Source organism: Alligator mississippiensis, chromosome 11 (assembly GCF_030867095.1).
Source record: "Alligator mississippiensis isolate rAllMis1 chromosome 11, rAllMis1, whole genome shotgun sequence".
NCBI lineage: Eukaryota > Metazoa > Chordata > Crocodylia > Alligatoridae > Alligator > Alligator mississippiensis.
In genome coordinates this window covers 70939338-70947773 of record NC_081834.1, presented here as the reverse complement: position 1 = coordinate 70947773, position 8436 = coordinate 70939338, and positions in this window count along the sequence as shown.

Here is an 8436-nt window from a genome sequence, read left to right as displayed (position 1 = left end):
CCCCTGGTTCAACGGGCTGTGGTCCTAGGTGCGCTCAGGCACGTGAATGGCACGTGTAGACACACCCGGCATTCCTTGCCTGCAAGCCAGAGATGACAAAGTTCCCCCTTTCCACCCGCTTTGTCTTTGGTGTGTCAGGTCTTTAGGGAGGGGACAGCCTTTGCTGTGTGAATGTCCACTCATTTATACTCCGGGATCTTAACTGTGGGACAGCAGTCACTCTTGTGTTTTAAAAAGCACAAAAGATCTTTGCTAAGCTCAGGTGCCCTGGAGAGGTTTGTCTGCTGAGGCATTGCTCAGGAGAGCCGAGCCCAACACCTTTTTCCCCAAGCGAGTCGACTTTTTTTTTTTTAATCATTTTGTTCCTTCCATCAAGATGTTTTGTTTTTTCCTTCCTCCCTCTCCCCCAATTAAATCATAGTGGACGTGTCAGGCTAGACACATTGATAGCCTCTAAAATAGCACATGGCTCATCCCCGGAAGCTCCTAGTAGTGGCTTTTAGTAATGGACCAAATGTGACAGAGACTGGACTCCCCCAGTTTTTCAAATAGACAATCGACATATTCCATACTTTTAAATCTGTAAAATTGATCTGCAACCCATGGGCATTTTCCATGAAAGCTTCACAAAGCACGTTGTACGTGATCCTGTTTATTTGCAATGTCAGTCATCAGAAACCATATTGAACGCTGCACACAATTCACGAGAAGCGTGTCTCACGACTGTTCACCACAGCTCGTACGTGCTGCGTATACGCCAGTATGTATTTTTTCGGGGCAATTATCTATCAGGGTGGCAGTTATTCCTCACCCCCATTGGAGGAGAAGAAATGGCAGGCACGTCGAAGAGAAGAGACTCGGCTCAGGCGATGGCCACGTAGATGTTCTTTCTCCCAACTCCTGGAGCAATACCTGTGGCTTGAAGCTTCAGCCACTGGCCCAGAGTTTGGGTCTGCAAATGGATCTAGAGGGATGGGGCACAAGACAGAGGTCCCGGTGGCCCTCTCTGGGTTTCTGTACTCGCAAAACGGCTGTGTGGGATGCAATGGTCCACTAGTGTTGTTGCTTCTGGCCCTTTCCTTGGATTTTGTTAGCCCACAAATGCTGTTTAGTCTCCTTTTGTGGCCCTTGTCTGTGGCAGGAGGTGGCATTGGGTGGCGGGAGCTTTTGAATCCTCTGGTGAAAAGCTGAGGGATCACCACCCTCATCTTGCTTTTTACAAATAGGGAAGAGTTCCTTTGCATAATGGGTGTTTTCTCACTCTCACGTGTCCTGTCATCTCACAAACTCTTCTGGGCTCCATTGTTGCGGGGCTGCTGAGAGTGTTGTTTGCGTAGCTAACCAAAGCAGACCAGACTCCCACTTTCGTGGACCCAGGTCATTCTCCTCAGAAATGTGTCAGCACTTGTGCTGATGCAGATTCATTGAGAAGCAAGCTGTCGCACAGGGGATCTTTCTGAAGTCCTCTGCGCCTTTTTTGCATGGTCTGAAAGCAAAGGAGACGATTAATGTGTTGTATGTCTAGCTGCTTCATACATGGCTCTGTCGGCCAGATGCAATGCAAACCACATGAGCCCCAATGTCAGGGTTGGCCTCGAGACTGAAACCAGAGCGTCCTAGGCCGGTGCCCTGTGCACACTGGTTTTATCCTTATCGCAATGCCTGTGCCCCGCAGGGGCTGCATCCCTAAACCAAGACACGTGTTTTTGTCTCTTTGGCAGCAGAGCAGCCCTGCTTTGCTGTCACCATCAGAAAACAATTGGGAACGACGGTAACGATGAAGCCTCATGGCCTGATGCAAGGTGACTGTGAAATGGAACAACCCGTCTTTGCTCTGAAAGCCCTTTGCTGCTTGGCTCTGCCCCACCAATTCACTTCATACTCACCGTCCAGCCCCTCACTTCTGCCCCCTCTTTGCCCTCAGTGCCAGCCTTTATCACCTGTCCAATTTCTCCTCCCTTTTACCCTTGTTGCCCCTTTTCTGAATGGTAAAAACTCTGCCCAAAAAACAAAAGTCCTCAAAAGCACTGTGTTCTCTCTTTCCAATCTCCCCGTAAAGCACGAGACTTCAGGTGAATCTGTGTTCTGCATCTTGGGGTTGCAATACAGGAAATGTAGCCTGACAGATTGGCAGAGGTAGGGGTGAAGCGGGTTGACACTACTGCACAGTCCTCATCTCGGGCGGTTCGGGTCAGTCAGAGCTCGGGCAGGCACCTTGCGTAGCCGAAGGACCGATTACAGTGGAGCTGTGGCAGCGACTAGCGCCGGTTGCAAAACCTGCCTGAGCAACCGGGCAGATGCTTAGGTATTTGCCGCTTGGGTGGGTTTGCCTGTGCTCGGCTCTAGCCTGCCATGGTCCCTCTGCACTATATTGAAAAGCAGAAGGGTCTGTTGCGTACTCACGAGTGGTAATTTGTGGTCGGTTTTGTTTTTAATTCTCTCTCTGCAATGATACTGCACTTCCCCAGGAAGGAGCAGCCTGTGCTGTAAGTGTGCTCGGTGACATCCCTCCAGCGGAACTGAATCACCCGCTATGTGATATACAAGTGCACGCACAGCTTCAGCATGTCTCGCTGCGCGCGAGGGTGCTGCGCAGAAAATAACAGTCACTTTTTCTGAATGTCGGGACACTTTTCAAACACTGGAATGTGTGGTGTGGCTGCCTTCCTGCCGGGAGCCATCAGCAACCCTAGTCAGTTAGGAGATTGTTCTCATTTCTGACAGCGGGGATGTTTCCTTGTCATCCAGTGTCATCCCTAGCATGAGGGAGAGAGCAGGGATCCACGGACTGCAGTGAGAGAGAGAGGCAGCGAGAGTGAACTTGCCACTGGGACTTGCCTTCAGAGGTTCCGCCCTTCCACAGATCAGAAGCGTCGATCAGGTTATCGTTGTCCCGGCCACTGTAACGTGTCAGCAGTCCCGGAGAGCTAGATTAGATGAGAAAGCAGAAGCATCTTCTTGTTAATCACGTGTGCTTTGAAACATCTAGCTGTCGTAAAGTGGATAACTTGCTCTCGAGCCTGCTCCCTGGCAAAGATGCACGGGTTCACGCCTATTGCACCCCCAGAAGCCAAAGACCTGGACCTGGACCCCCCCAGCGAAAGGCCGGGAGGTAAAAGCTGGGCCAACAGAGAGGGCAGGGGTGCTTGCAGGGGTTTGAGGGAGTGTGTGTGTGGGTGTACAAGTGTACATGCATATGGGGCTGTGCCGGGTGGGATGCGCTGGTTGAGTGAAGCCCGGGAGGGGAACCCCACCCCACCTCCAGTCTCTACTTAGCTGACCCCCCCCCCAGGGAGCCCTGTGACTGGAGCTGTGCGAACAGAGCATGCAAACAGGCACAGCCTGACAAAGATGCAGCACTTTGCGCAGGAGTTTGTGCAGTGGGGTGTGCACTAGGCACCTGAAGGGCTGGTCCGAGCAAGTGACCTGAGCCCAGAGGCCTAGAGAGAAGCTGCTGAGACCAGGTAAGTACGGAAAGTAGCTCATGGCCACGGCAGTGACCTGATGTGCCTGTCAGCATCAGCTTCTTGTTGCTGAGACCTCCATCCAGACTGGCCCTGCACCATGGGGGCTGCCAACACCAGAGCATGAGCGCACCCCCCTTTTGGAGTCCCTGGAAGGCCGAGTGTGGGAGCTTGAGGAGGAGGTATGACAGCTGTGCATCATCAGGGCCCAATGAAATTGCAGCCACAACTACCGCCAGGCCCTACTCCAAGGGAAAGGGGGAGGAGGTGGCCACAAAACCCCCCACAAGCTCCCTGGAAAACAGTTGTCTCCATGTCTGGGGCATGCAGAGCTAGGGCCGCTCCTCCCCTGGCACTGCACAACAGGTACGCTCCCCTCGCAGCACAAGAGGAGACTCTGACAGAGACACCGGAGGAGGAGGTAAGTATTCAGGAGGTAAGTATCCCTGCCCCTAGGAGGATAAGCCGGACAGTGGCAGCGGAGGACTCTCTCCTGAGAGATACGGAGGAACCCACCTGCTGTCTGGACCCCGTAGCCCAAGAGGTCTGCTGGCTCCCTGGGGCCCTCATGCAAGAGGATCCCCAGGCTCGTCCATCCCTCCGATTATTACCCTGCACTCCTTGTCTGTGTGGGCACGGACGATGTGGCCAGGGGTAACCTTGATCGGAACATGAGTAACTGCAGGGCCCTGGGGGCCGGGCTCGAGGGACTGGGGGCTCAAGTCATTTTCTTTTCTGTACTCCCTGTTGCAGGCCACGGAGCCAGGAGGGAAGGCTGCGTGGAAGACGTCAACAGACGCCTCCGACAGTGGTGTGACCATGAGGGTTTTGTTTTCTTTGACCCCAGTATGCACTTCAGAGCGAGAGGACTGCTAGGAGAGGTAAGGCCCTGCTCTCAGCCAGGGTGGCCCATGGACTGCACAGGGCTTTACACTGACTTTGCCAAGGGACGGGGAAACTCCAAGTGGAGCATGCCAGGGGACCGGCACGCAGGAAAGCTCCCATGTGGAGGACACTGGTTTTGAAAATGCAACCCAAAGAGTTCTCCCATGGCATCTCAGGAAATCGAGGGTGTCAGCTGGGGGCCTCAGCTGCCCGGACACCGGTGCTAGATGCATGGAGAACAAGCCAGTGGCAGTACGACCTGGTGGGGATCATGGAGACCTGGTGGGACTCCTTGCATGATTAGAGCATAGCCCTAGAGTGCTGCACCCTGCACGGCAGGGAGAAAATGCAGAGGGGTAGCTCTCAATGTGAGAGAGCAGCTACGGGGCGGGTGCGAGATGAGAGAAGCCTAACTGTAGGCGTTTGCTACAGGCTCCCAAACCAAGGGGAGGAGGTGGATCTGGAATTCTCCCAAGAACCGACAGAGAAGCCGCGTGTGCCAGGGACTGGGTTGTCACAGGCGACTTCAAGTACCCGGACGCAGCTGAGGAGGAACGCTTGTCTAGGTCGGATCAGTCACACAGTTCCCTGACTGTGATTGAGGTGCTCTTCCTGATCTGGGACGTGCCTGGGCCAACTGGAGGTAATGCTCTCCTAGACCTGCCCTTGGCCCAGGGAGATGAACATCGAGGGTAGCCTGGGCAGCAGGCTGTGTTTAGTCCAGGGATGTACTTGGTAGCTTTGCCTTTGAGAGTTGTGCCGAGCTTCTCGTTGGCATGGCAAGTAGGTAAAATTCCTTCCCCGGAGGTGTCAGACGGCAGGCAGGGAGGTAAAGAATACCTTGCTTGTTGCTCTGACACAAAGTTTAAAATCCAACATCGGCTGCAATTCGGCGTCGTCCGTGTTTCCGGGATGTACTCGGTAGCCGTGCTGGTCTGTAGATGAGAGGCAATGCAAAAAGTAGAACTCTGTTCCAAAATGATCCCATTTACAAAACCAAATGGGAGATCGCATGACAAAGCTGGACCCAGACGGACAGCTGTCCACCTCCAGCTGCCTCTGAGCACAAATAAAGTGTATTTCCTTCCCACGGCAACTTTTTACCACCTATACTTTTCTTGGAGCCTGACCAAGGGCATTGTAGCCTGAAAGCTCACCAAAAAGGACAGGTTTCTGGTGATTTCCCAGTTGGTCTCATAAAGGGATCATTTTGGAACCAAAAGTTCTATAACTTTGCATTGCTTCTGTGTTTTGGCAAGGAGTTCTTGTATCCGGGAGGTTGACGAAGTGACGTTCGTAGGCATGTCTGTGGAAAGCATTTTGCATGTTCCTGTGGAGGATTAACCCTGCAAGACTGGAGTGGGAGTGGTTTTCTCATGAGAAACGTGCCCCTACCAGTCACCGGGTACTCCGGCCTCAGATAGATTTCCAGCGTGCGTTCACTGAGGCTCGCGGTTGTTTGGTCCTTGCTACCTTTTTGCCATTGGGGCATTTGGTGTGCTGGACAAGATAGTGAATGTTTGTGGGGGTGCCGGTGTCAGACCCAGGAAGTGTTAACAAATTTGCCCATTATTTTGAGGTGTGCTCATTTATTAGGGATAGTTTCTAGGGTCTTGGTAATTCTGTCAATGTGCTGCTTGTGTTACTATACGGAGCTGTATTTCTCCCTTCTGCAAGCCCTCACCCCCAGTGGAGCTATCTTGCAGGACTCAGTCTGAATGGGGCTGGGTTCCTCCATTCACCAAATCAGTCATACACACAAACACACACAAATTAACATGACACGCCTGACCTGGCCGGGCTGATCAGCATGGACAGGCTGACACCCTCACATGCCAAGAATCAGTTCATCAGAGCAACAATGAAATGCAGTCAGACACAGGCACACAGGTGAACAGAATCCCTCTGATTCTGGCTGGGTGTCCAGCTGACACCCTCATAGGCCAGCATTCAGTTCATAAGGGCACGTCTGAGTCAAACTGGGCCAATCAGCCTGTACAAGCTGATCCCCTTATGTGTTTCAAACTCAGCATGTCCCAATCTTTGCCTCTTGATGAGCAGACCCCACAATATTTTTGGGCTTCACAGGGATCTTTAGCTTGGGTAAAAGAAGCGTTGCTGAAGAGCACGGGAGGAAAGAGAAGCAGAGAAGGAAAAATATACCCAGTTACTACAAGTTTGACTATAAAAGTTATTTATTGCTAAGCATATGGAATATATAACAGTACTAGTAGTAATAGACATGCAAAAGAAAAACAAACACAAACAATGACAGTACTACCCTGGTTTCACTAAGTATTTGGGGAAACTTAGCTTAAGCTTAACTGATACATTTCAGGTTCAGAAGTTTATGCCTACAGAGAAAAGAGAGAGAGAGCACTGGGATCTCAGCAGTCTGAGGCACTCAGGCTGCAGAGCTGACAGGCACAGTCCTTGAAGGGAGATGATCTGTTTTTCCAGCATCTCAAGAACGACAGGGGATGGTGTCAGCACAGGAGTTTTCTTCTTCTTTTCCTCTCCCTTTCTTCCTTCTTCTTCTTCTTGAAGCACACACACTTTTTACAGATTTTTATACCCTCAGTTCAACTGCTTCGAAGCATCCTTAATTGTGTAAATCATTGTCTTTTCTATTGACAAGGGGTTATCTGGTTTGGAACATCTCAAGAAACTGATTGATAATCAGGAAACACTTAAGATTAGGGAGTAACCAAATACTTGGGAGGCAGCTTGAAATTCCTATGGATGGCAGTTATACTGATGGGATATCTCATGGTTTCTTCAGGAACAATAGATAGCTTGCAGCATCAAGATTTTGGATTTTTACTTGCTGTACACAAACCTCAGCTTAGCATGACTTTTCCAGATCTTACTATAGTCTTTTAACAGACTTAAGACAATTATTGGGGTGCTCTTAACCTTTTGTGGAGAGGACTCCCACAAGTCACCTCGGAAAAGGTATGACAACACCTGTGATTAGGGTTCCAACGGGCTGGACGTTGTGATGAACCCTTAACCATTGTTCAAATTTTGCCCATACCCGCTCTGACTCAGTCTCTTGCCTCAGCATTCCCTAACCCGGCAACCGAGTTTTAGTCAATCAAGTTTAAATAGGCCTCCCATAGTGGGACCTGGGAATGTATGGCCTGAGATGCCTGTCAAACTTAGAGGTGTGTGTGTGTCTGGGGGGGAAAGTCCTTAGTAAATCCAGATTAGAACTGGTCTGATAAATGCTGAGCTGGGTGTGTGTGAACATGGGTTCTTCGCTTAACATTTTTAAAGATGCAGTTAATGGAGTTCCCATTTTTCCCTTATTTTCTGTGGCATATGACAGCTTATTAGCAAGAACTTCTATATTTGCAGCAATAATTAAGGAGACTCCTTCTCCTACCAGTGCAATTTAATAACTTATGGTACAGGTTCCTCTTGAGTTCATGATGGCTTACAGAACTGGTAGCGACGCTGTAGGGCCAGGGGATTGCTCCTATTTCCATAGAATCCATGCATATGGCACAGCCATTTTATTTCCCAGGCTGCAACTGGCAAACACTTCCAGAGTTTCAGAGGCATCACAGGTTCAGAATAGAGTCTGGACATCAGACTCCAGATACCTATGCACAGCAATGCTTTGATGAAGCTACGGAATGCCATCATTCGTGTTTTGGAGACCTGTGAGGGGACAGAGAAGAGAAAAACAAACTCCCACACTCCCCCTGTATATACTGGGAGAAGCTGGGATCAACATTGCAGGGGAAAAGTGGAACATTGATCTACAAGAGGGTGGCCATAACAAGTTGAGCACTTCTCTGGCCTTTTCCTGCCTCAACATCGGGGTAGGCACTGACAAGCCTATCCGTCGCATATTTTCCAACGGCTCAAAGCCGTTCCTTCCTGCTAGCCAAGAAGGGTGGCAGGCAGGATAGAGAAGACTGTTTACCCTATTCCTTGAGGGTCAGGTGGTTTACCCTTCCATTCTTTGAGCTGTGAAGAATTAAACCATTTTCGCCAAGGTTTTCTACCTTTTCCATTCAGGATTTCAACCTGATTTTCAGTGTGGTTACTAATAGCAGCAGACTTGGCTAAGGCATCA